This window comes from Balaenoptera physalus (genome assembly GCF_965194825.1).
Source record: "Balaenoptera physalus genome assembly, contig: HAP1_SCAFFOLD_1745, whole genome shotgun sequence".
NCBI lineage: Eukaryota > Metazoa > Chordata > Mammalia > Artiodactyla > Balaenopteridae > Balaenoptera > Balaenoptera physalus.
The window spans coordinates 93,675-118,937 of record NW_028125058.1 but is presented as its reverse complement, the minus strand read 5'-3'; the positions used below and the strand labels follow the sequence as shown (position 1 = coordinate 118,937).

Genomic DNA, 25,263 nt, shown 5'->3' with positions numbered 1-25,263 from the left:
GAGGCCCACGAACAAATCAGGGGCATAGCCGCCTGTCACTTCCCTACCAGGAAGGAAGCCAGGTATATTACTATAACCAAGGCACACTGGGGTCTTCACTGTATGGAGAACTTGGCTCCTGCCCGCAATCCTATGGCTCCGCGTCATACACAGGAAGTAGGGCCTCTGCGCAACCAGAAATGGGAATGGGACTGAAGGAGATTCAGCCCGCAAATATCCGACCACCAGCTTCCACCTCTGCAATCTGCCACCCTGTGTCTGCTCAACGCATCACAGAAACAAGTTTTCAAGGTGAGTATACAAACGGCAGAGCAAGTTGAAGAATGAGGTCGGCATTCACAAACGGGGTCAAATCGACAGCTGGGAAGGGGTGTAGAGACAGGTAGAATTTAGATCCTGAGCCTTTAATAATCACTACCTTCTCTCAGTGCTCTCTGTTTTTAGACTCTATGTAAGAACAGCTAGGGCTTCCCTGGTGGCGCCTGCCAATGCAGGGGACACGGCTTCGAGCCCCGGTCTGCGAAGATCCCACATGCCGTGCTGCAACTAAGCGCATGTGCCACAACGACTGAGCCTGCATTCCAGAGCCCGTGAGCCGCAACTACCGAAGCCCACGCGCCTACAGCCCATGCTCCGCAACAAGAGAGGCCACCGCGATGAGAAGCCCGCACACCGCAACCAAGAGTAGACCCCGCTAGCCGCAACTAGAGAAAGCCCGTGCACAGCAATGAGGACCCAGTGCAGCCAAAAAAATAAATACGTAGAATAAATAAGTTCAATCAATCAATCAATCAATAAACGTAAATTAAAAACAAACAAACAAACAAAAAAACAGAACACCTGATGCAGGTGGGAAGGTGGGAGGGACACTGTAAAGGTCATCTATGCTACATGTCCAAGAACCCCGAGAGCACACCAATAGGTACCACATTTTTCACTGCTGTAGCCGAGCATTCCCCCTGTACTACCACACTGTAGCACTCCCTTCCCTCGTCTACCGCTACAGTCTCTTTGGAAGGTGTTTCAGAACTCTTGTTATGAGAGTGCCAGTTGAACTGTCCTCACTTCCGTCATTTATACCAGGATTTAAGACCTTGTGGTCCGAGATCCTGTCCAGAGAGCAAGCAGGCTAAGACTCTGTCTTTGTTTCTATATTTCATCAGAAAGGGCTCTACCCCCTCTCCTAGTTCATGGTGTGAAGTGTTCTTAGCCTCTCGGGAAAGTGGGGAGAATTCAAAGGACTCTCTATGAGAATGCTAGGCTTTGTAAAACATTTCAGTTTTTTAAAAAGAAGACTCATTTTGTATTGGACTTACAACAGTCCTATGAGATACAAAGAGAGCCAAGGATCAGTGACATGAAATGATCACCAGTAAGAATTACAACAGTCACCGCTTACCTCGTAGCATAGGGCACACTGTCCATGATCCTTAAGAAGAGTTAGTAGAAATGCCTTGCCCATCTTGCCCCTGAACCCCTTGAAAGGTACACGACTGCTGTGTTGGTGTTTAGGGGGAGCATCTCACTTACCCGGGACTGACTTCAACCTTGATTCCTCTGTAGTGATGGAGACTTCCCCGCTGATGAAAAATTCCCTGGGATTGCAACCTCCAAGCCAGACCGCTTTCCTATGGAATGACAGAGAACTTCAGAGAACTTGTCAAGATGAAACACCAGTCAGTCTGCGGGAGAAAGGGAAGAAGAGAACGATGGAAATCGTTTCTGGGAAACTATTTTTACATTATGTTTTGTTTGTTCCTGGTAAATAAACTGAAATCTTCTTAACATTCAAACAAAATCTAAACCACTAAATTCAACAACACAGGAGTATAACTTTTGAAAAAAATTTCTTTGGCTGCGCAGCATGTGGGATCTTAGCTCCCCAACCAGGGATTGAACCCACGCCTGCTGCATTGGAAGCGCAGAGTCTTCACCACTGGACCACCAGGGAAGTCCCAGGAATAGAACTTTTAAAGGAGAAGGTATAAACCCCTGGGTTATATGAACTGGAGATTTTTAGTAAGAAGTCAATAGATCTTTTGTTAGGCACATTTTATGTTAGGCTGTCTCCCTGCACAGGACGCAGGCGCCTTGAAAATGGAAATCACATCCCTCTATAGTACGTCCCTCTTCTTTCTGCTTTGCAGTTTGCTGCTCCACTTGTTCAACCCCACCTAGTAATAACCTATACTTCCCTTGTTCCTGTTTTCCCATCTGGAAAACAGACAAAAGGCAACCAAACAACGCAAAGGTCTCAACAAATAAGGGATACCCAAAACCAGAGATGGCCAGAACTTCTGTATCCCTCATGAAACCTAGCCCGGTGTTCAATACTTAGGTATCATTAATACATGCGTGTTGACTGAAACAGTTGAAACGCAATTCTTCCACTTCCCAGTTTAGTTTTAGTCCTCATACAAAACCTGATCATCAAATTCCTTAATGCTAGGAATCACAGTGAAAAATAATTTCTCAACTGACTTCTGTCAGATGAGTGAGAACTAAGGTTAATTCAGTGTATCTGAAGCATAGAAAGTGAGGGCAAACGTGGCACAAGATGGGGCTAGAGAAGCAGAGAGGATTCTAGAGCACGCAGAGTCTTAAAGGCCACCAGTGTGTTTTCTATTCTCAAAACAATGTTTGTGAGCGATGTTTATGAGCAATGTTCCAACTTGCTTTGAAGCTTTCTTGTGTGAAGAATGGATTGGAGGGAAACAAGATATATGGACACTAGTTAGGACCTAATCGCAACAGACAGGCAAGTTCAGTATTAGGATGTTGAGGGAGAGCTGACAGATTCCAAAGAAATTCAGGAGATAAACTGAAGCGGGCTTCATGGGGTATGAGATGGAGGAAAGGAAGGTCTTAGGGAATTAAAGGGTTTACTGCACACATGAGCAGAGTCTCAAAATTAATCATTTGAACGTACAGAGGGGGATCGATCTCCCAAATGACACCGGTTAGGAAGCAACGGTACGCCCTGTAGAATTCCTAGAGACAGCACAAATCAACTGTTTCGATGGAAAATTCGGCGGGACCCTTGATTTCCATGGGAATATAGAGAAAAGAGACACTGATCTGGCTTGCAGGTATTTAGGAAGTTGTTAGCCTGACATCACATACTAGTCTCATGTAAGTAGGCCGTCTGAAGTATGAAGCTTAGGGGAAAAACCTTGAAGAAAACTTAAAAGCTTAAGCCACACCTCTATACTACACCACCTTTCACAGTTTCTTCTCAGATAAGCAGCATCCCCATCAGTGAAGAAACTCACATCCCATAATAGGAACAACAGGCCTAAAAATTAAATGTGTGTCTTTGGAGGTCCCATCTATGCGATATCTTCCTGGTACCAGAAAAGTCCCCAGGAAGATCGATCTTTGCACCCCTGAAAGCTTACCACCAAGGAAAATGACTAGGTCCATAGATTTCCTCCCTCAAACCAGCCTACCTCACACATAAATCACTAGCAACTCAGCCCTTAACTCACATTATCACAGTCACAAGAGTGGTTAGGGAGAAAAGCACTAACCAGGGGAACTAACACAGAGGCAATCCAGGCCAAGCTGGGCTGGTGGCAGATATCTGCTCCTTACGCTCGGGTGCATAATGCGACTCACCACAATGCCTTTTTCACAGACCCTTTTTAAAGTTTCTCCACAAAATCCAACAGCTCAAGTTAGCTCATGACGCTTCAAGGTAAACAATCGTCAAGAGAAAAACATGCAATATGTCTTACAATGTTGGATTCCTTACAAATAGGACAAGGAAATAACCATGTAGACAAAACCAGAGCATTTGAAAACATCTGCGTTCTACAAACATACCAGTGAATGCTATAAATAAGGTAATATGACATAAAACAAAATGAAAACTAGATGTGAGACTGTTCTCTTCAGTGTACAGACTTCATGGCAGTTGCTGCACGATCTAGCTACTTATATCTACAACTCTCTGTTCTGTTAATACAAAATGAGGCCCAAGTGTGTCAACTTGTTTCCCACAGAAACCAAAAAACCTACATGCATCTCTTTTCTCCGGTGCCCTTTCACCTTACCTGCTCCCAGTTCTCCACCAATGTCCTCCTCTTTCTCTAATTATTCTCCTCTTCATTGTGCTTGGCCTTGCACCCAAGCATGCAAGACAGAGAGTCCTAGAGGTCCGAGATTCTAGAGGGGCTGTTTGCAAGGGGGAGGAGATTACGGTAACTGCCACACTGTATATACTTCTGTGCAAAGAAAGAGGGACAGTGTTCAGAATGTCTCTCACATATAAAAAGAGCTGGATGGCAGGATACCTGTGTGGCCCAAGGAACTAGAGCTAGCAAATCATGGGCAAAACAATTGCAACCAAAGGCTGGAAGAGGAAAGGTCTGCAACCAGCTCTGTCTCCTGGCTCTCTGGTATTTGCTGCCAATGGGCAGAGTCTATTTCGTGAAGCATCAAGCACTGAAAAGAAGACTCCTGCTGCTGGAAGTTGACAGAAAGGAACATCCAATGCAAGATCAAGGCTTGTCCTAGAAGCAATGCCCATAATGGAAGAAAAAAAAAAAAAAAAAAGAAAGCGGAAGAGAAATGTTAAGTCGCAAGTCCAACCTGGCCCCCAGCCTAGCCCAGCCCAAGGAAGGTAGGAGTCAAGGAGAAGAAACTAAAAGAGAAGAGCCTTGGACCACAACATTCTCCACAGGGTACACTCAACAAACTTCACCCTGCTCTTTAACCAAGTTACAACTGTAATAGTTCAAACTACATGGCTCTTTCCTTCCTAAGGATACTAGTTAAATAAGATCTATATAGCTCTAAGTATATGATACATAAAATAGAATACTCTGTAGAATATAAGTAACTGTTAGTTAATTATATTAATGAACGTCTGTAAGAAATGTTGCAATGATTTCCCTAATGGAAGAGCCTGGGGGAGGTAAATCTGTCTTCTAGGATTTCCTCCCCAGAGCTCAGAAATTGAGGGGTTGTTTTAGCTCTCCTACGCTCTCTTCACCCAAGCCCGCCCTCCTGTTGGGGATCGGACCTCCCTATTGGCTAGCTCATACCTTTCAACTGCCTGCTTTGTGACATCACTCTCCTACCAAACCTACTACCACTTGGTAGAGGTCTTGGGGTTTCCGTGGAGCCGTTTGGACCAGTAACCAGTGACCTTTGTACTGGACACGTGCGCCGTTCAGCTGCAGCCACTCAGACATCCTCTAGTGTTGTCTCCTCATCCCTTGTACCTGCAGTTGATGTCTCCTCTTCTCTGACCATGTCAGGTAAGAAAAGAAACTTTGGAAAGTTTTGCGTTCGATTTCTTGTGCCCCTAAATTGAGGAGGAGATTCAAAATAGCGTGGAATAATGAGGGAAAGTATTGAACTACAAGTCTGGAGACCTAATTTCAGTTTTGACTTTGACGTTTACTGTCTGTGTGACTTTGGACAAATCACTGACTGCCTCACAAAGCCTGCTGCTTTCCTTATCTGTTACGTTAGGATACCACATTGGGTTGATCACTCTGATCCCCTTCTTTTCCAATATTGAGCCTTAAAGGGTACCCATGTAGAAAATGAAATCAGAGACTTCTCAAAAGAGTGTTTCAACAGAAACATAGAAAAGCCAGGTGACACAGAAAACTAGCGATATATACCAAGATGTTTCATCTCCAATGGTCTCCCTCCACTAGTATTTCGACTAGTTGAAAAGAGAGAATAGGGAGAGAGGATGGAGAGTACTGGGCTATATAGGGAGGCACAGAGTCAAACGTAAGCAAGTTTAGGATTGTTTTCATTAGCACAGGCCAACAGGAACCAAGAGATGGGAAAAAAATATAAGAATGAAGAGGGAAAGCATAGAGGAGCTCTCAAGAAAGAGGCAGTTTGCCATGGAATGTTGATGGGAGCCAAAGATTTTAAATTAAAGCAGAAACAGCACAGAGGGAAATCTGCTCAGAGCAGGGCAAAACAAAGCTGATGGTAGCAAATCCTTACATTAACAGACTAAGAAGGAAAGTAAGGCCAGAACAGGGGATCACCAGGAAGGGCAGCCTATCAGAAAAGTCATACTCCGTTTTCTTTCTTTTATTGCCTCTCTGAATACAGCTGGCACTTGACAGTTTGGAATAGAAACATTTTAGAAGTATGTTTTAGAAATGATGCTTCCTAGAAACCAGAAACCAAAGTGGTTATCTAGGGGGCTGCTTTTCAGTGTTCTATTCTTTCTAATTTTTAAACTAGGTAGACATTTGACCAATTAAACATTTTAAATGATATCTTCTACATTGAATCAGAAGGACTATTTCCTTTGTGTGATATGTACCTTCTAAGGCAAGGTTGCTTTTCAATTTTTACAGTTATTTCCTTCCTAACACAGAGAGCACATTGATCAACAGCCATCGTTCGCTTGTAGATCTTAGCTACCGGAGAAGAAAAAGAAAAAGTCAAGCCCCACATCTCTAATTCCCCATTTAGGGAATTCCCTGGCGGTCCAGCGCTTAGGACTCGGTGCTTTCACGGCCAGGGCCACGCGGCGCGGCAAAAGAAAAAAAGAAAACACAAACATCCACATTTATCTAAAACAATGTTGTGGAGTCCTTTGGATTTTCTTACATTTGAAAATCTTTTTTAATTGGATTCTAGGGATGATGGTTTTTTGAGGTCTTGGGATGTCATCTTCTTGGATGTGGAAGATGATTCTAAGTTCTAGGATAAATACAAAAACCTTCTTGATACTTTTTAAGCTTCCTTTCTGCTTATTATATGAGTTATATTCATGGACAGATATATTTCTCCTAGGCTTAATACCTGTTACTTGCTGGGTAAAAATATGAATGAGCACAATAATGAAACTCTTTTACACTTACTATTTTGCTGTCTGCTTTGTACCGGTTTTCATTGAAATACTTGTCTATATATGTTGTGGCTACCTATACATTCACATTTGTTGCATTCTGTTGCTTGTTGTGCATTTTTTACTGATTTATCGTCTCTGTCTGTATGCATTGGCTAGGAATTCATTCACCTCTATCACCTCCATCGTGTTTTTTGGTTAATAGTATTCACTAAAATAGAGTGGGCAAAATTCACTTTCATAATATTGCATGTATGGTACAGAATGTCATTTGTTAGTAAATTCATTAGGCTTTGATACTTGCCCACATACCCCAGTTTTCATTAATATCTATGGATTTCTTTTTCGTTACGTAACATGTTTTTCATGATTTTTCTTTGTCTTTCTAGAACTTATTGTATCTTCCTCCATATAAATCATACGCAATAGATCAGCTTATTCATCTATTAATTATTACTGCTATTATTATTGGTGGTGGTGTTATAACCACTTTATAGATGAGTAATCTGAAGTAATCAGATAACTTTTCTCTTTCCAAAAGCACTTAAGAAATCCACTTTCGGGTAATCATTTTGAGGTAGGATGAGAAACCAGGCTTGAAGAGGGCAAACATGACTCTTTCAGTTCACCAATTGGACTGAGCTATACGTCAACTCTAGGTAATAGCGTGGGAACTGCACAAGCAAAGGGAGACACTGAAGATGACAATGGTAATGGCCGTACTGTTTTCTAATGGACAAAAAAAATGCTTATATTATAAGTTCTATTTCTCCTGCTTTCTGGCACTATCATGCTCAGAGTGGAGTCCTGGCAAGGAAGTCAGGATACTTAGGTTCTGAAACCTGGTAATGACACTAACATAATGAGAGAACCTGAACAAGTCAACCCGACCTCTCTGAGCCTCAGTTTCCTTACTCGTGAAATGAGACTGAAAAAAGAGAAAGTTCTCTAAGGGCCTCCTAGTTCTAAAATGCTTCCAGTCTAGGAAATAGCATAGAAGTCAATACGAGTGCAGGCTGAAGGGAAAGACAGGGCAGGGAGAAGGTTGCTTCCAGCCTAGAGAACAATGTCTGAACCATACCACTTGGCTCTTCTGCCCATCTGTGCCCAAGATGGGAGCACAGGCAGTTAATACAGAAGAGTGGAAAACTGCTCAGTCCTTACAGCCATCATTAACTGTCTGATTTTGGGTTTCTCAGGAAGGGTCGATAGTAGAGGTGTCCTGAGAGCAAGAACCTTAAGATAATGCTGTTCCTCAAACGTAGTGAGAATTTCTCAACCTCCCTGAGTTTTTCATGACCCTCTTGTTCTTACAGAAAATTTCCAAAATCCATCTCTACTTGGAACTCTAAATTCTCTGCAGCATTCTCTTCCTGTGGTGAGCAATGCAACTTCCCTAACACGAAGTGTCTGCAACTTCTCCAGAGTCTCTGCCCCTGCCGTCAGTTCGGCATCGGCTACCGGTACCTCTTTCCAGACACTCATGGGTAGTGCCTACCTTTACCAACATTCCAGCACGACTATGTTATCTGGAGTTACTGACCACAGCCAGATCTCCACTTCAGCTCCTTCCTATCCAGGTGTTCTTGAGTGGGACATCACAGGAAGCACTGAAAAGAATTCCTCTTCACTCGGAGACTTTACTCTGGCACTCACTGACCGGCACCCAGCTGCTTCCTCCATGTTTATGGCAGCCCAGTATGATAAAACTTCAGACGCCAATAACATGGTCCCTCTATATCCATCACTTTCTGCCAGGCTTGCTCAGGGAGCACCATCTCAGATTCCAAATCAGGGGCATAGCCGCCTGTCACTTCCCTACCAGGAAGGAAGCCAGGTATATTACTATAACCAAGGCACACTGGGGTCTTCACTGTATGGAGAACTTGGCTCCTGCCCGCAATCCTATGGCTCCGCGTCATACACAGGAAGTAGGGCCTCTGCGCAACCAGAAATGGGAATGGGACTGAAGGAGATTCAGCCCACAAATATCCGACCACCAGCTTCCACCTCTGCAATCTGCCACCCTGTGTCTGCTCAACGCATCACAGAAACAAGTTTTCAAGGTGAGTATACAAACGGCAGAGAAAGTTGAAGAATGAGGTCGGCATTCACAAATGGGGTCAAATCGACAGCTGGGAAGGGGTGTAGAGACAGGTAGAATTTAGATCCTGAGCCTTTAGTAACCACTACCTTCGCTCAGTGCCCTCTGTTTTTAGACTCTATATAAGAACACCTAGGGCTTCCCTGGTGGCGCCGTGGTTAAGAATCCGCCTGCCAATGCAATGCGGCGGACACTGGTTCGAGCCCTGGTCTGGGAAGATCCCACATGCCGTGGAGCAACTAAGCCCATGTGCCACAACGACTGAGCCTGCATTCTAGAGCCCGTGAGCCGCAACTACCGAAGCCCACGCGCCTAGAGCGCATGCTCCGCAACAAGAGAAGCCCGCACACCGCAACCAAGAGTAGACCCCGCTAGCCGCAACTAGAGAAAGCCCGTGCACAGCAATGAAGACCCTGTGCAGCCAAAAAAATAAATACGTAGAATAAATAAGTTCAAACAATCAATCAATAAATAAACGTAAATTAAAAAAAACAAAAAAACAAAAAGAACACCTAATGCAGGTGGGAAGGTGGCAGGGACACTGTAAAGGTCATCTATGCTACATGTACAAGAACCCCGAGAGCACACCAATAGGTACCACATTTTTCACTGCTGTAGCCGAGCATTCCCCCTGTACTACCACACTGTAGCACTCCCTTCCCTCGTCTACTGCTACAGTCTCTTTGGAAGGTGTCTCAGAACTCTTGTTATGAGAGTGCCAGTTGAAGTGTCCTCACTTCCGTCATTTATACCAGGATTTAAGACCTTGTGGTCCGAGATCCTGTCCAGAGAGCAAGCAGGCTAAGACTCTGTCTTTGTTTCTGTATTTCATCAGAAAGGGCTCTACCCCCTCTCCTAGTTCATGGTGTGAAGTGTTCTTAGCCTCTCGGGAAAGTGGGGAGAATTGAAAGGACTCTATATGAGAATGCTAGGCTTTGTAAAACATTTCAGTTGTTTAAAAAGAAGACTCATTTTGTATTGGACTTACAACAGTCCTATGAGATACAAAGAGAGCCAAGGATCAGTGACATGAAATGATCACCAGTTAAGCATTACAACAGTCACCGCTTACCTCGTAGCATAGGGCACTGTCCATGATCCTTAAGAAGAGTTAGTAGAAATGCCTTGCCCATCTTGCCCCTGAACCCCTTGAAAGGTACACGACTGCTGTGTTGGTGTTTAGGGGGAGCATCTCATTTACCAGGGACTGACTTCTCCCTTGATCCCTTTGTAGTGATGGAGACTTCCCTGGTGATGAAAAATTCCCTGGGATTGCAACCTCCAAGCCAGACGTTTTGTGTGACACAAACTCAAGAACTCCCCAAGTCCTGCAGTAGCAGAAACAGTCACATACTTGAGAGTAACCCACCATCTGAACTTGGGGACATTTCAGTGACAGCTCCAGTCCAGAGTGCCAGGCGTCTCCTGGCCCTGCCTCCAGCTCCAAGCCAGGGACAAACAGAGAGTAAGAACGTGGAGGATATCAAAACCAAGCTGTCAAAGCCTCTGGAGGCCTACCAGATCCCAATAGAAAACCAAGATCCTCCACTACTCCCTTTAGGAATCCCTGATATTCCCCAGCCGCTGGCCTGCACCGATCCCCTCAGCCAAGAGGAGCAGCCTGGTTCTGAAAATGCTGATCTGGGAGAGAACAGCCTGAGTCGTCAGGACCTAGGGACACTTGAAAATGGGACTGAACCTAGCAGTGGTCTTGCAGACATTACTACACTGGCGGAGGATATTCACCTTCCCCAGCTCTTTAATTCTTGGAAAGATCTTGATCGATCCCAAGGTCCCAACGTGATCAAAGCTGAAGACACCAGAGCCATTAAGGTGAATCAGGTGCAGGAAAAGCCAAGTGTCGTAAAGGTTCCCTCTGATCAACCCAGGAAGAACAAACAGAAAGCCTCTGAGCCTATCGGTGGTGCTCCCAAGGCCAAAATCCAGCCAAAGGATCCAGAGTGCCTGTTAGGGGGAGAAGCGGTTATATGCACTGCTGCAGTCAGTGACAGGGCTCCTGCGAACACGGCCAAGCACTCTCAAGGCAAACCTCAGAAAGCTGCATCCGGAAAGATCAGCAAAACTGAGAGCCATGGGCAGGAAAAGACCAAAAGGACCAGAGGAAGAAACAAGGCTGAAGAGAACAAGCAGTCAGGGAACAAAGTCAAGGCAGAAGACAAGCCAGCAATCCCCAACACGAAGCGAAAGGAACACCAAACTGAGCTTCGCCAAGAGAGCTTTCAAAAGCCTCGAACCTCCCTTGGCGTGCGCATGCTGGAGTCTGTGAAGGTTCTTCATGCGCTGGGGAAGAAGAATGAGACGAAAACTGGGCTCTCTTCCTGTCGGCTCTTGGGAAATTCAAGCAACCCCAAAGACCCCCAGCCACCCCCAGCGATCCAGCCACGGCGGCATACCCCACGTGAGGGTAAGAGGCCTGAGAAAACGCAAGTCCAAGCCCAGAAACCAGACAGCAGTGCTGAAACAGAGTGTCCATCTCCATCCCAGTGTGAGCGGCCTCCTCCTGGGAAGGTCAAGTTGATACCTCTGCCTTTTTCTGCCTGGGACAAGCCTCAAGCTCGACCCGCTCCTCGGAGGCCACAGTCTCTGGCCTCACATCGGCCTGCTGTGGCTTACCGTGCCCAGCCTGGTTCTACTGACTCAGCTCAACCTGCTGCAGTCAATTCATCCCAGCCAGCTCCTGCCTCTTTGCCAGGTCCCGCCAAACCAGCTCAGCCAACTGTGGCCAACCCAACCCAACCGGCTTGGACCAACCATACCCAGCCTCGTGTCCCTCAGCCTGCTGCTCCTAGGCCTGCACCCTACAAAACTTCATCTGGCGCTTCTCTCCAGCGCGAGCCTGTTCCCCCTGCTGTGACTAAGCGCCAGTCCCCACCCAAGCTCCAAACCCAACTTCTACTCCAAGACTTCAGCAAGCAACGAGTTCCATGGAGGGAACCCAACGTGCCTGAGCCAGTCATGTCAAAGCCCATCGAACAAGAGCAGAGGCCAGAGCGAGAGGCCATGAAGAGGCGGGCTCAACAACAACGGGAGAATGCTGCCAGATACACCTCTTCGGGGAAGCTGCAATTTTTCACCCAGAGGGACAAAGAAATGGAAATTGCTGACTACTACGGATACGTCAGGTGACAGCTGCTAGGATTCTTGCTGCCACCTTGGCTACCAGCGGTTCTTCCATACATAGGTAAGATAGGTATAGAACCGAATAAGTAAATGGAATAGAATTAATAGATGAGTAATAAACCTTTCGAATTTTGAGATGCTGCTAACTGGGGCGTGAGAAAGGAAGGCCTGAAAGTTGGATGGGAGAATGAAGGAAAGGGGTAAAAACTGAGGAAAGAGGAAGGAACTTGGCCCAGGGCTAGGAAGGCCAAAAGAGACGTATGGATTTAGGAAAGGAAGCAGGAGTGAGGATGAAATGGCAGAAGTAAAAAGCAGGGTCAGGGGTCTGGGTTGAAAGAACACAATTGGAGTAGAGTTGAAGGTGACAGGAGATGAGTCTAGGTTTACTAGGAGAAATAGAAACAAAGTCTCTCGGGGAGGTTGGCCTTAAGTCTCACAACCACCAGATAGGTATTTCAGAAAACAAGAGGTTCACGACACATCTCTGAAAGGTTTGAGTTGCCTTATTCAGGTGTGATTATAGTGGGGGAATAGGCAAATCTACCAGAGAAGTAGCTAGGGCTCAGAGTCCTCCTAGGGGCAGCTGACGACAGGGCCAGAGCCAAGGGAACTGCTGCATCAGGAGGCCCACGAACAAATCAGGGGCATAGCCGCCTGTCACTTCCCTACCAGGAAGGAAGCCAGGTATATTACTATAACCAAGGCACACTGGGGTCTTCACTGTATGGAGAACTTGGCTCCTGCCCGCAATCCTATGGCTCCGCGTCATACACAGGAAGTAGGGCCTCTGCGCAACCAGAAATGGGAATGGGACTGAAGGAGATTCAGCCCGCAAATATCCGACCACCAGCTTCCACCTCTGCAATCTGCCACCCTGTGTCTGCTCAACGCATCACAGAAACAAGTTTTCAAGGTGAGTATACAAACGGCAGAGCAAGTTGAAGAAGGAGGTCGGCATTCACAAACGGGGTCAAATCGACAGCTGGGAAGGGGTGTAGAGACAGGTAGAATTTAGATCCTGAGCCTTTAATAATCACTACCTTCTCTCAGTGCTCTCTGTTTTTAGACTCTATGTAAGAACAGCTAGGGCTTCCCTGGTGGCGCCTGCCAATGCAGGGGACACGGCTTCGAGCCCCGGTCTGCGAAGATCCCACATGCCGTGCTGCAACTAAGCGCATGTGCCACAACGACTGAGCCTGCATTCCAGAGCCCGTGAGCCGCAACTACCGAAGCCCACGCGCCTACAGCCCATGCTCCGCAACAAGAGAGGCCACCGCGATGAGAAGCCCGCACACCGCAACCAAGAGTAGACCCCGCTAGCCGCAACTAGAGAAAGCCCGTGCACAGCAATGAGGACCCAGTGCAGCCAAAAAAATAAATACGTAGAATAAATAAGTTCAATCAATCAATCAATCAATAAACGTAAATTAAAAACAAACAAACAAACAAAAAAACAGAACACCTAATGCAGGTGGGAAGGTGGGAGGGACACTGTAAAGGTCATCTATGCTACATGTACAAGAACCCCGAGAGCACACCAATAGGTACCACATTTTTCACTGCTGTAGCCGAGCATTCCCCCTGTACTACCACACTGTAGCACTCCCTTCCCTCGTCTACCGCTACAGTCTCTTTGGAAGGTGTTTCAGAACTCTTGTTATGAGAGTGCCAGTTGAACTGTCCTCACTTCCGTCATTTATACCAGGATTTAAGACCTTGTGGTCCGAGATCCTGTCCAGAGAGCAAGCAGGCTAAGACTCTGTCTTTGTTTCTATATTTCATCAGAAAGGGCTCTACCCCCTCTCCTAGTTCATGGTGTGAAGTGTTCTTAGCCTCTCGGGAAAGTGGGGAGAATTCAAAGGACTCTCTATGAGAATGCTAGGCTTTGTAAAACATTTCAGTTTTTTAAAAAGAAGACTCATTTTGTATTGGACTTACAACAGTCCTATGAGATACAAAGAGAGCCAAGGATCAGTGACATGAAATGATCACCAGTAAGAATTACAACAGTCACCGCTTACCTCGTAGCATAGGGCACACTGTCCATGATCCTTAAGAAGAGTTAGTAGAAATGCCTTGCCCATCTTGCCCCTGAACCCCTTGAAAGGTACACGACTGCTGTGTTGGTGTTTAGGGGGAGCATCTCACTTACCCGGGACTGACTTCAACCTTGATTCCTCTGTAGTGATGGAGACTTCCCCGCTGATGAAAAATTCCCTGGGATTGCAACCTCCAAGCCAGACCGCTTTCCTATGGAATGACAGAGAACTTCAGAGAACTTGTCAAGATGAAACACCAGTCAGTCTGCGGGAGAAAGGGAAGAAGAGAACGATGGAAATCGTTTCTGGGAAACTATTTTTACATTATGTTTTGTTTGTTCCTGGTAAATAAACTGAAATCTTCTTAACATTCAAACAAAATCTAAACCACTAAATTCAACAACACAGGAGTATAACTTTTGAAAAAAATTTCTTTGGCTGCGCAGCATGTGGGATCTTAGCTCCCCAACCAGGGATTGAACCCACGCCTGCTGCATTGGAAGCGCAGAGTCTTCACCACTGGACCACCAGGGAAGTCCCAGGAATAGAACTTTTAAAGGAGAAGGTATAAACCCCTGGGTTATATGAACTGGAGATTTTTAGTAAGAAGTCAATAGATCTTTTGTTAGGCACATTTTATGTTAGGCTGTCTCCCTGCACAGGACGCAGGCGCCTTGAAAATGGAAATCACATCCCTCTATAGTACGTCCCTCTTCTTTCTGCTTTGCAGTTTGCTGCTCCACTTGTTCAACCCCACCTAGTAATAACCTATACTTCCCTTGTTCCTGTTTTCCCATCTGGAAAACAGACAAAAGGCAACCAAACAACGCAAAGGTCTCAACAAATAAGGGATACCCAAAACCAGAGATGGCCAGAACTTCTGTATCCCTCATGAAACCTAGCCCGGTGTTCAATACTTAGGTATCATTAATACATGCGTGTTGACTGAAACAGTTGAAACGCAATTCTTCCACTTCCCAGTTTAGTTTTAGTCCTCATACAAAACCTGATCATCAAATTCCTTAATGCTAGGAATCACAGTGAAAAATAATTTCTCAACTGACTTCTGTCAGATGAGTGAGAACTAAGGTTAATTCAGTGTATCTGAAGCATAGAAAGTGAGGGCAAACGTGGCACAAGATGGGGCTAGAGAAGCAGAGAGGATTCTAGAGCACGCAGAGTCTTAAAGGCCACCAGTGTGTTTTCTATTCTCAAAACAATGTTTGTGAGCGATGTTTATGAGCAATGTTCCAACTTGCTTTGAAGCTTTCTTGTGTGAAGAATGGATTGGAGGGAAACAAGATATATGGACACTAGTTAGGACCTAATCGCAACAGACAGGCAAGTTCAGTATTAGGATGTTGAGGGAGAGCTGACAGATTCCAAAGAAATTCAGGAGATAAACTGAAGCGGGCTTCATGGGGTATGAGATGGAGGAAAGGAAGGTCTTAGGGAATTAAAGGGTTTACTGCACACATGAGCAGAGTCTCAAAATTAATCATTTGAACGTACAGAGGTGGATCTCCCAAATGACACCGGTTAGGAAGCAACGGTACGCCCTGTAGAATTCCTAGAGACAGCACAAATCAACTGTTTCGATGGAAAATTCGGCGGGACCCTTGATTTCCATGGGAATATAGAGAAAAGAGACACTGATCTGGCTTGCAGGTATTTAGGAAGTTGTTAGCCTGACATCACATACTAGTCTCATGTAAGTAGGCCGTCTGAAGTATGAAGCTTAGGGGAAAAACCTTGAAGAAAACTTAAAAGCTTAAGCCACACCTCTATACTACACCACCTTTCACAGTTTCTTCTCAGATAAGCAGCATCCCCATCAGTGAAGAAACTCACATCCCATAATAGGAACAACAGGCCTAAAAATTAAATGTGTGTCTTTGGAGGTCCCATCTATGCGATATCTTCCTGGTACCAGAAAAGTCCCCAGGAAGATCGATCTTTGCACCCCTGAAAGCTTACCACCAAGGAAAATGACTAGGTCCATAGATTTCCTCCCTCAAACCAGCCTACCTCACACATAAATCACTAGCAACTCAGCCCTTAACTCACATTATCACAGTCACAAGAGTGGTTAGGGAGAAAAGCACTAACCAGGGGAACTAACACAGAGGCAATCCAGGCCAAGCTGGGCTGGTGGCAGATATCTGCTCCTTACGCTCGGGTGCATAATGCGACTCACCACAATGCCTTTTTCACAGACCCTTTTTAAAGTTTCTCCACAAAATCCAACAGCTCAAGTTAGCTCATGACGCTTCAAGGTAAACAATCGTCAAGAGAAAAACATGCAATATGTCTTACAATGTTGGATTCCTTACAAATAGGACAAGGAAATAACCATGTAGACAAAACCAGAGCATTTGAAAACATCTGCGTTCTACAAACATACCAGTGAATGCTATAAATAAGGTAATATGACATAAAACAAAATGAAAACTAGATGTGAGACTGTTCTCTTCAGTGTACAGACTTCATGGCAGTTGCTGCACGATCTAGCTACTTATATCTACAACTCTCTGTTCTGTTAATACAAAATGAGGCCCAAGTGTGTCAACTTGTTTCCCACAGAAACCAAAAAACCTACATGCATCTCTTTTCTCCGGTGCCCTTTCACCTTACCTGCTCCCAGTTCTCCACCAATGTCCTCCTCTTTCTCTAATTATTCTCCTCTTCATTGTGCTTGGCCTTGCACCCAAGCATGCAAGACAGAGAGTCCTAGAGGTCCGAGATTCTAGAGGGGCTGTTTGCAAGGGGGAGGAGATTACGGTAACTGCCACACTGTATATACTTCTGTGCAAAGAAAGAGGGACAGTGTTCAGAATGTCTCTCACATATAAAAAGAGCTGGATGGCAGGATACCTGTGTGGCCCAAGGAACTAGAGCTAGCAAATCATGGGCAAAACAATTGCAACCAAAGGCTGGAAGAGGAAAGGTCTGCAACCAGCTCTGTCTCCTGGCTCTCTGGTATTTGCTGCCAATGGGCAGAGTCTATTTCGTGAAGCATCAAGCACTGAAAAGAAGACTCCTGCTGCTGGAAGTTGACAGGAAGGAACATCCAATGCAAGATCAAGGCTTGTCCTAGAAGCAATGCCCATAATGGAAGAAAAAAAAAAAAAAAAAAGAAAGCGGAAGAGAAATGTTAAGTCGCAAGTCCAACCTGGCCCCCAGCCTAGCCCAGCCCAAGGAAGGTAGGAGTCAAGGAGAAGAAACTAAAAGAGAAGAGCCTTGGACCACAACATTCTCCACAGGGTACACTCAACAAACTTCACCCTGCTCTTTAACCAAGTTACAACTGTAATAGTTCAAACTACATGGCTCTTTCCTTCCTAAGGATACTAGTTAAATAAGATCTATATAGCTCTAAGTATATGATACATAAAATAGAATACTCTGTAGAATATAAGTAACTGTTAGTTAATTATATTAATGAACGTCTGTAAGAAATGTTGCAATGATTTCCCTAATGGAAGAGCCTGGGGGAGGTAAATCTGTCTTCTAGGATTTCCTCCCCAGAGCTCAGAAATTGAGGGGTTGTTTTAGCTCTCCTACGCTCTCTTCACCCAAGCCCGCCCTCCTGTTGGGGATCGGACCTCCCTATTGGCTAGCTCATACCTTTCAACTGCCTGCTTTGTGACATCACTCTCCTACCAAACCTACTACCACTTGGTAGAGGTCTTGGGGTTTCCGTGGAGCCGTTTGGACCAGTAACCAGTGACCTTTGTACTGGACACGTGCGCCGTTCAGCTGCAGCCACTCAGACATCCTCTAGTGTTGTCTCCTCATCCCTTGTACCTGCAGTTGATGTCTCCTCTTCTCTGACCATGTCAGGTAAGAAAAGAAACTTTGGAAAGTTTTGCGTTCGATTTCTTGTGCCCCTAAATTGAGGAGGAGATTCAAAATAGCGTGGAATAATGAGGGAAAGTATTGAACTACAAGTCTGGAGACCTAATTTCAGTTTTGACTTTGACGTTTACTGTCTGTGTGACTTTGGACAAATCACTGACTGCCTCACAAAGCCTGCTGCTTTCCTTATCTGTTACGTTAGGATACCACATTGGGTTGATCACTCTGATCCCCTTCTTTTCCAATATTGAGCCTTAAAGGGTACCCATGTAGAAAATGAAATCAGAGACTTCTCAAAAGAGTGTTTCAACAGAAACATAGAAAAGCCAGGTGACACAGAAAACTAGCGATATATACCAAGATGTTTCATCTCCAATGGTCTCCCTCCACTAGTATTTCGACTAGTTGAAAAGAGAGAATAGGGAGAGAGGATGGAGAGTACTGGGCTATATAGGGAGGCACAGAGTCAAACGTAAGCAAGTTTAGGATTGTTTTCATTAGCACAGGCCAACAGGAACCAAGAGATGGGAAAAAAATATAAGAATGAAGAGGGAAAGCATAGAGGAGCTCTCAAGAAAGAGGCAGTTTGCCATGGAATGTTGATGGGAGCCAAAGATTTTAAATTAAAGCAGAAACAGCACAGAGGGAAATCTGCTCAGAGCAGGGCAAAACAAAGCTGATGGTAGCAAATCCTTACATTAACAGACTAAGAAGGAAAGTAAGGCCAGAACAGGGGATCACCAGGAAAGGCAGCCTATCAGAAAAGTCATACTCCGTTTTCTTTCTTTTATTGCCTCTCTGAATACAGCTGGCACTTGACAGTTTGGAATAGAAACATTTTAGAAGTATGTTTTAGAAATGATGCTTCCTAGAAACCAGAAACCAAAGTGGTTATCTAGGGGGCTGCTTTTCAGTGTTCTATTCTTTCTAATTTTTAAACTAGGTAGACATTTGACCAATTAAACATTTTAAATGATATCTTCTACATTGAATCAGAAGGACTATTTCCTTTGTGTGATATGTAGCTTCTAAGGCAAGGTTGCTTTTCAATTTTTACAGTTATTTCCTTCCTAACACAGAGAGCACATTGATCAACAGCCATCGTTCGCTTGTAGATCTTAGCTACCGGAGAAGAAAAAGAAAAAGTCAAGCCCCACATCTCTAATTCCCCATTTAGGGAATTCCCTGGCGGTCCAGCGCTTAGGACTCGGTGCTTTCACGGCCAGGGCCACGCGGCGCGGCAAAAGAAAAAAAGAAAACACAAACATCCACATTTATCTAAAACAATGTTGTGGAGTCCTTTGGATTTTCTTACATTTGAAAATCTTTTTTAATTGGATTCTAGGGATGATGGTTTTTTGAGGTCTTGGGATGTCATCTTCTTGGATGTGGAAGATGATTCTAAGTTCTAGGATAAATACAAAAACCTTCTTGATACTTTTTAAGCTTCCTTTCTGCTTATTATATGAGTTATATTCATGGACAGATATATTTCTCCTAGGCTTAATACCTGTTACTTGCTGGGTAAAAATATGAATGAGCACAATAATGAAACTCTTTTACACTTACTATTTTGCTGTCTGCTTTGTACCGGTTTTCATTGAAATACTTGTCTATATATGTTGTGGCTACCTATACATTCACATTTGTTGCATTCTGTTGCTTGTTGTGCATTTTTTACTGATTTATCGTCTCTGTCTGTATGCATTGGCTAGGAATTCATTCACCTCTATCACCTCCATCGTGTTTTTTGGTTAATAGTATTCACTAAAATAGAGTGGGCAAAATTCACTTTCATAATATTGCATGTATGGTACAGAATGTCATTTGTTAGTAAATTCATTAGGCTTTGATACTTGCCCACATACCCCAGTTTTCATTAATATCTATGGATTTCTTTTTCGTTACGTAACATGTTTTTCATGATTTTTCTTTGTCTTTCTAGAACTTATTGTATCTTCCTCCATATAAATCATACGCAATAGATCAGCTTATTCATCTATTAATTATTACTGCTATTATTATTGGTGGTGGTGTTATAACCACTTTATAGATGAGTAATCTGAAGTAATCAGATAACTTTTCTCTTTCCAAAAGCACTTAAGAAATCCACTTTCGGGTAATCATTTTGAGGTAGGATGAGAAACCAGGCTTGAAGAGGGCAAAAATGACTCTTTCAGTTCACCAGTTGGACTGAGCTATATATACGTCAACTCTAGGTAATAGCGTGGGAACTGCACAAGCAAAGGGAGACACTGAAGATGACAATGGTAATGGCCGTACTGTTTTCTAATGGACAAAAAAAATGCTTATATTATAAGTTCTATTTCTCCTGCTTTCTGGCACTATCATGCTCAGAGTGGAGTCCTGGCAAGGAAGTCAGGATACTTAGGTTCTGAAACCTGGTAATGACACTAACATAATGAGAGAACCTGAACAAGTCAACCCGACCTCTCTGAGCCTCAGTTTCCTTACTCGTGAAATGAGACTGAAAAAAGAGAAAGTTCTCTAAGGGCCTCCTAGTTCTAAAATGCTTCCAGTCTAGGAAATAGCATAGAAGTCAATACGAGTGCAGGCTGAAGGGAAAGACAGGGCAGGGAGAAGGTTGCTTCCAGCCTAGAGAACAATGTCTGAACCATACCACTTGGCTCTTCTGCCCATCTGTGCCCAAGATGGGAGCACAGGCAGTTAATACAGAAGAGTGGAAAACTGCTCAGTCCTTATAGCCATCATTAACTGTCTGATTTTGGGTTTCTCAGGAAGGGTCGATAGTAGAGGTGTCCTGAGAGCAAGAACCTTAAGATAATGCTGTTCCTCAAACGTAGTGAGAATTTCTCAACCTCCCTGAGTTTTTCATGACCCTCTTGTTCTTACAGAAAATTTCCAAAATCCATCTCTACTTGGAACTCTAAATTCTCTGCAGCATTCTCTTCCTGTGGTGAGCAATGCAACTTCCCTAACACGAAGTGTCTGCAACTTCTCCAGAGTCTCTGCCCCTGCCGTCAGTTCGGCATCGGCTACCGGTACCTCTTTCCAGACACTCATGGGTAGTGCCTACCTTTACCAACATTCCAGCACGACTATGTTATCTGGAGTTACTGACCACAGCCAGATCTCCACTTCAGCTCCTTCCTATCCAGGTGTTCTTGAGTGGGACATCACAGGAAGCACTGAAAAGAATTCCTCTTCACTCGGAGACTTTACTCTGGCACTCACTGACCGGCACCCAGCTGCTTCCTCCATGTGTATGGCAGCCCAGTATGATAAAACTTCAGACGCCAATAACATGGTCCCTCTATATCCATCACTTTCTGCCAGGCTTGCTCAGGGAGCACCATCTCAGATTCCAAATCAGGGGCATAGCCGCCTGTCACTTCCCTACCAGGAAGGAAGCCAGGTATATTACTATAACCAAGGCACACTGGGGTCTTCACTGTATGGAGAACTTGGCTCCTGCCCGCAATCCTATGGCTCCGCGTCATACACAGGAAGTAGGGCCTCTGCGCAACCAGAAATGGGAATGGGACTGAAGGAGATTCAGCCCACAAATATCCGACCACCAGCTTCCACCTCTGCAATCTGCCACCCTGTGTCTGCTCAACGCATCACAGAAACAAGTTTTCAAGGTGAGTATACAAACGGCAGAGAAAGTTGAAGAATGAGGTCGGCATTCACAAATGGGGTCAAATCGACAGCTGGGAAGGGGTGTAGAGACAGGTAGAATTTAGATCCTGAGCCTTTAGTAACCACTACCTTCGCTCAGTGCCCTCTGTTTTTAGACTCTATATAAGAACACCTAGGGCTTCCCTGGTGGCGCCGTGGTTAAGAATCCGCCTGCCAATGCAATGCGGGGGACACGGGTTCGAGCCATGGTCTGGGAAGATCCCACATGCCGTGGAGCAACTAACCCCATGTGCCACAACGACTGAGCCTGCATTCTAGAGCCCGTGAGCCGCAACTACCGAAGCCCACGCGCCTAGAGCGCATGCTCCGCAACAAGAGAAGCCCGCACACCGCAACCAAGAGTAGACCCCGCTAGCCGCAACTAGAGAAAGCCCGTGCACAGCAATGAAGACCCTGTGCAGCTAAAAAAATAAATACGTAGAATAAATAAGTTCAAACAATCAATCAATAAATAAACGTAAATTAAAAAAAACAAAAAAACAAAAAGAACACCTAATGCAGGTGGGAAGGTGGCAGGGACACTGTAAAGGTCATCTATGCTACATGTACAAGAACCCCGAGAGCACACCAATAGGTACCACATTTTTCACTGCTGTAGCCGAGCATTCCCCCTGTACTACCACACTGTAGCACTCCCTTCCCTCGTCTACTGCTACAGTCTCTTTGGAAGGTGTCTCAGAACTCTTGTTATGAGAGTGCCAGTTGAAGTGTCCTCACTTCCGTCATTTATACCAGGATTTAAGACCTTGTGGTCCGAGATCCTGTCCAGAGAGCAAGCAGGCTAAGACTCTGTCTTTGTTTCTGTATTTCATCAGAAAGGGCTCTACCCCCTCTCCTAGTTCATGGTGTGAAGTGTTCTTAGCCTCTCGGGAAAGTGGGGAGAATTGAAAGGACTCTATATGAGAATGCTAGGCTTTGTAAAACATTTCAGTTGTTTAAAAAGAAGACTCATTTTGTATTGGACTTACAACAGTCCTATGAGATACAAAGAGAGCCAAGGATCAGTGACATGAAATGATCACCAGTTAAGCATTACAACAGTCACCGCTTACCTCGTAGCATAGGGCACTGTCCATGATCCTTAAGAAGAGTTAGTAGAAATGCCTTGCCCATCTTGCCCCTGAACCCCTTGAAAGGTACACGACTGCTGTGTTGGTGTTTAGGGGGAGCATCTCATTTACCAGGGACTGACTTCTCCCTTGATCCCTTTGTAGTGATGGAGCCTTCCCTGGTGATGAAAAATTCCCTGGGATTGCAACCTCCAAGCCAGACGTTTTGTGTGACACAAACTCAAGAACTCCCCAAGTCCTGCAGTAGCAGAAACAGTCACATACTTGAGAGTAACCCACCATCTGAACTTGGGGACATTTCAGTGACAGCTCCAGTCCAGAGTGCCAGGCGTCTCCTGGCCCTGCCTCCAGCTCCAAGCCAGGGACAAACAGAGAGTAAGAACGTGGAGGATATCAAAACCAAGCTGTCAAAGCCTCTGGAGGCCTACCAGATCCCAATAGAAAACCAAGATCCTCCACTACTCCCTTTGGGAATCCCTGATATTCCCCAGCCGCTGGCCTGCACCGATCCCCTCAGCCAAGAGGAGCAGCCTGGTTCTGAAAATGCTGATCTGGGAGAGAACAGCCTGAGTCGTCAGGACCTAGGGACACTTGAAAATGGGACTGAACCTAGCAGTGGTCTTGCAGACATTACTACACTGGCGGAGGATATTCACCTTCCCCAGCTCTTTAATTCTTGGAAAGATCTTGATCGATCCCAAGGTCCCAACGTGATCAAAGCTGAAGACACCAGAGCCATTAAGGTGAATCAGGTGCAGGAAAAGCCAAGTGTCGTAAAGGTTCCCTCTGATCAACCCAGGAAGAACAAACAGAAAGCCTCTGAGCCTATCGGTGGTGCTCCCAAGGCCAAAATCCAGCCAAAGGATCCAGAGTGCCTGTTAGGGGGAGAAGCGGTTATATGCACTGCTGCAGTCAGTGACAGGGCTCCTGCGAACACGGCCAAGCACTCTCAAGGCAAACCTCAGAAAGCTGCATCCGGAAAGATCAGCAAAACTGAGAGCCATGGGCAGGAAAAGACCAAAAGGACCAGAGGAAGAAACAAGGCTGAAGAGAACAAGCAGTCAGGGAACAAAGTCAAGGCAGAAGACAAGCCAGCAATCCCCAACACGAAGCGAAAGGAACACCAAACTGAGCTTCGCCAAGAGAGCTTTCAAAAGCCTCGAACCTCCCTTGGCGTGCGCATGCTGGAGTCTGTGAAGGTTCTTCATGCGCTGGGGAAGAAGAATGAGACGAAAACTGGGCTCTCTTCCTGTCGGCTCTTGGGAAATTCAAGCAACCCCAAAGACCCCCAGCCACCCCCAGCGATCCAGCCACGGCGGCATACCCCACGTGAGGGTAAGAGGCCTGAGAAAACGCAAGTCCAAGCCCAGAAACCAGACAGCAGTGCTGAAACAGAGTGTCCATCTCCATCCCAGTGTGAGCGGCCTCCTCCTGGGAAGGTCAAGTTGATACCTCTGCCTTTTTCTGCCTGGGACAAGCCTCAAGCTCGACCCGCTCCTCGGAGGCCACAGTCTCTGGCCTCACATCGGCCTGCTGTGGCTTACCGTGCCCAGCCTGGTTCTACTGACTCAGCTCAACCTGCTGCAGTCAATTCATCCCAGCCAGCTCCTGCCTCTTTGCCAGGTCCCGCCAAACCAGCTCAGCCAACTGTGGCCAACCCAACCCAACCGGCTTGGACCAACCATACCCAGCCTCGTGTCCCTCAGCCTGCTGCTCCTAGGCCTGCACCCTACAAAACTTCATCTGGCGCTTCTCTCCAGCGCGAGCCTGTTCCCCCTGCTGTGACTAAGCGCCAGTCCCCACCCAAGCTCCAAACCCAACTTCTACTCCAAGACTTCAGCAAGCAACGAGTTCCATGGAGGGAACCCAACGTGCCTGAGCCAGTCATGTCAAAGCCCATCGAACAAGAGCAGAGGCCAGAGCGAGAGGCCATGAAGAGGCGGGCTCAACAACAACGGGAGAATGCTGCCAGATACACCTCTTCGGGGAAGCTGCAATTTTTCACCCAGAGGGACAAAGAAATGGAAATTGCTGACTACTACGGATACGTCAGGTGACAGCTGCTAGGATTCTTGCTGCCACCTTGGCTACCAGCGGTTCTTCCATACATAGGTAAGATAGGTATAGAACCGAATAAGTAAATGGAATAGAATTAATAGATGAGTAATAAACCTTTCGAATTTTGAGATGCTGCTAACTGGGGCGTGAGAAAGGAAGGCCTGAAAGTTGGATGGGAGAATGAAGGAAAGGGGTAAAAACTGAGGAAAGAGGAAGGAACTTGGCCCAGGGCTAGGAAGGCCAAAAGAGACGTATGGATTTAGGAAAGGAAGCAGGAGTGAGGATGAAATGGCAGAAGTAAAAAGCAGGGTCAGGGGTCTGGGTTGAAAGAACACAATTGGAGTAGAGTTGAAGGTGACAGGAGATGAGTCTAGGTTTACTAGGAGAAATAGAAACAAAGTCTCTCGGGGAGGTTGGCCTTAAGTCTCACAACCACCAGATAGGTATTTCAGAAAACAAGAGGTTCACGACACA

The 25,263-nt window shown here is 45.5% G+C and overlaps 1 long non-coding RNA gene across 1 annotated transcript; it reads right to left on the bottom strand.

The window, feature by feature from the left end:
- Positions 1–8,417: 8,417 nt before the first annotated feature.
- LOC309654028 lies at positions 8,418–22,877 on the bottom strand. Its single transcript, XR_014259751.1, has 3 exons — positions 22,714–22,877; positions 10,012–10,187; positions 8,418–8,653 (listed from the first exon to the last, which is right to left on the bottom strand). It is a non-coding gene; the product is annotated as an uncharacterized lncRNA (long non-coding RNA).
- Positions 22,878–25,263: the final 2,386 nt, after the last annotated feature.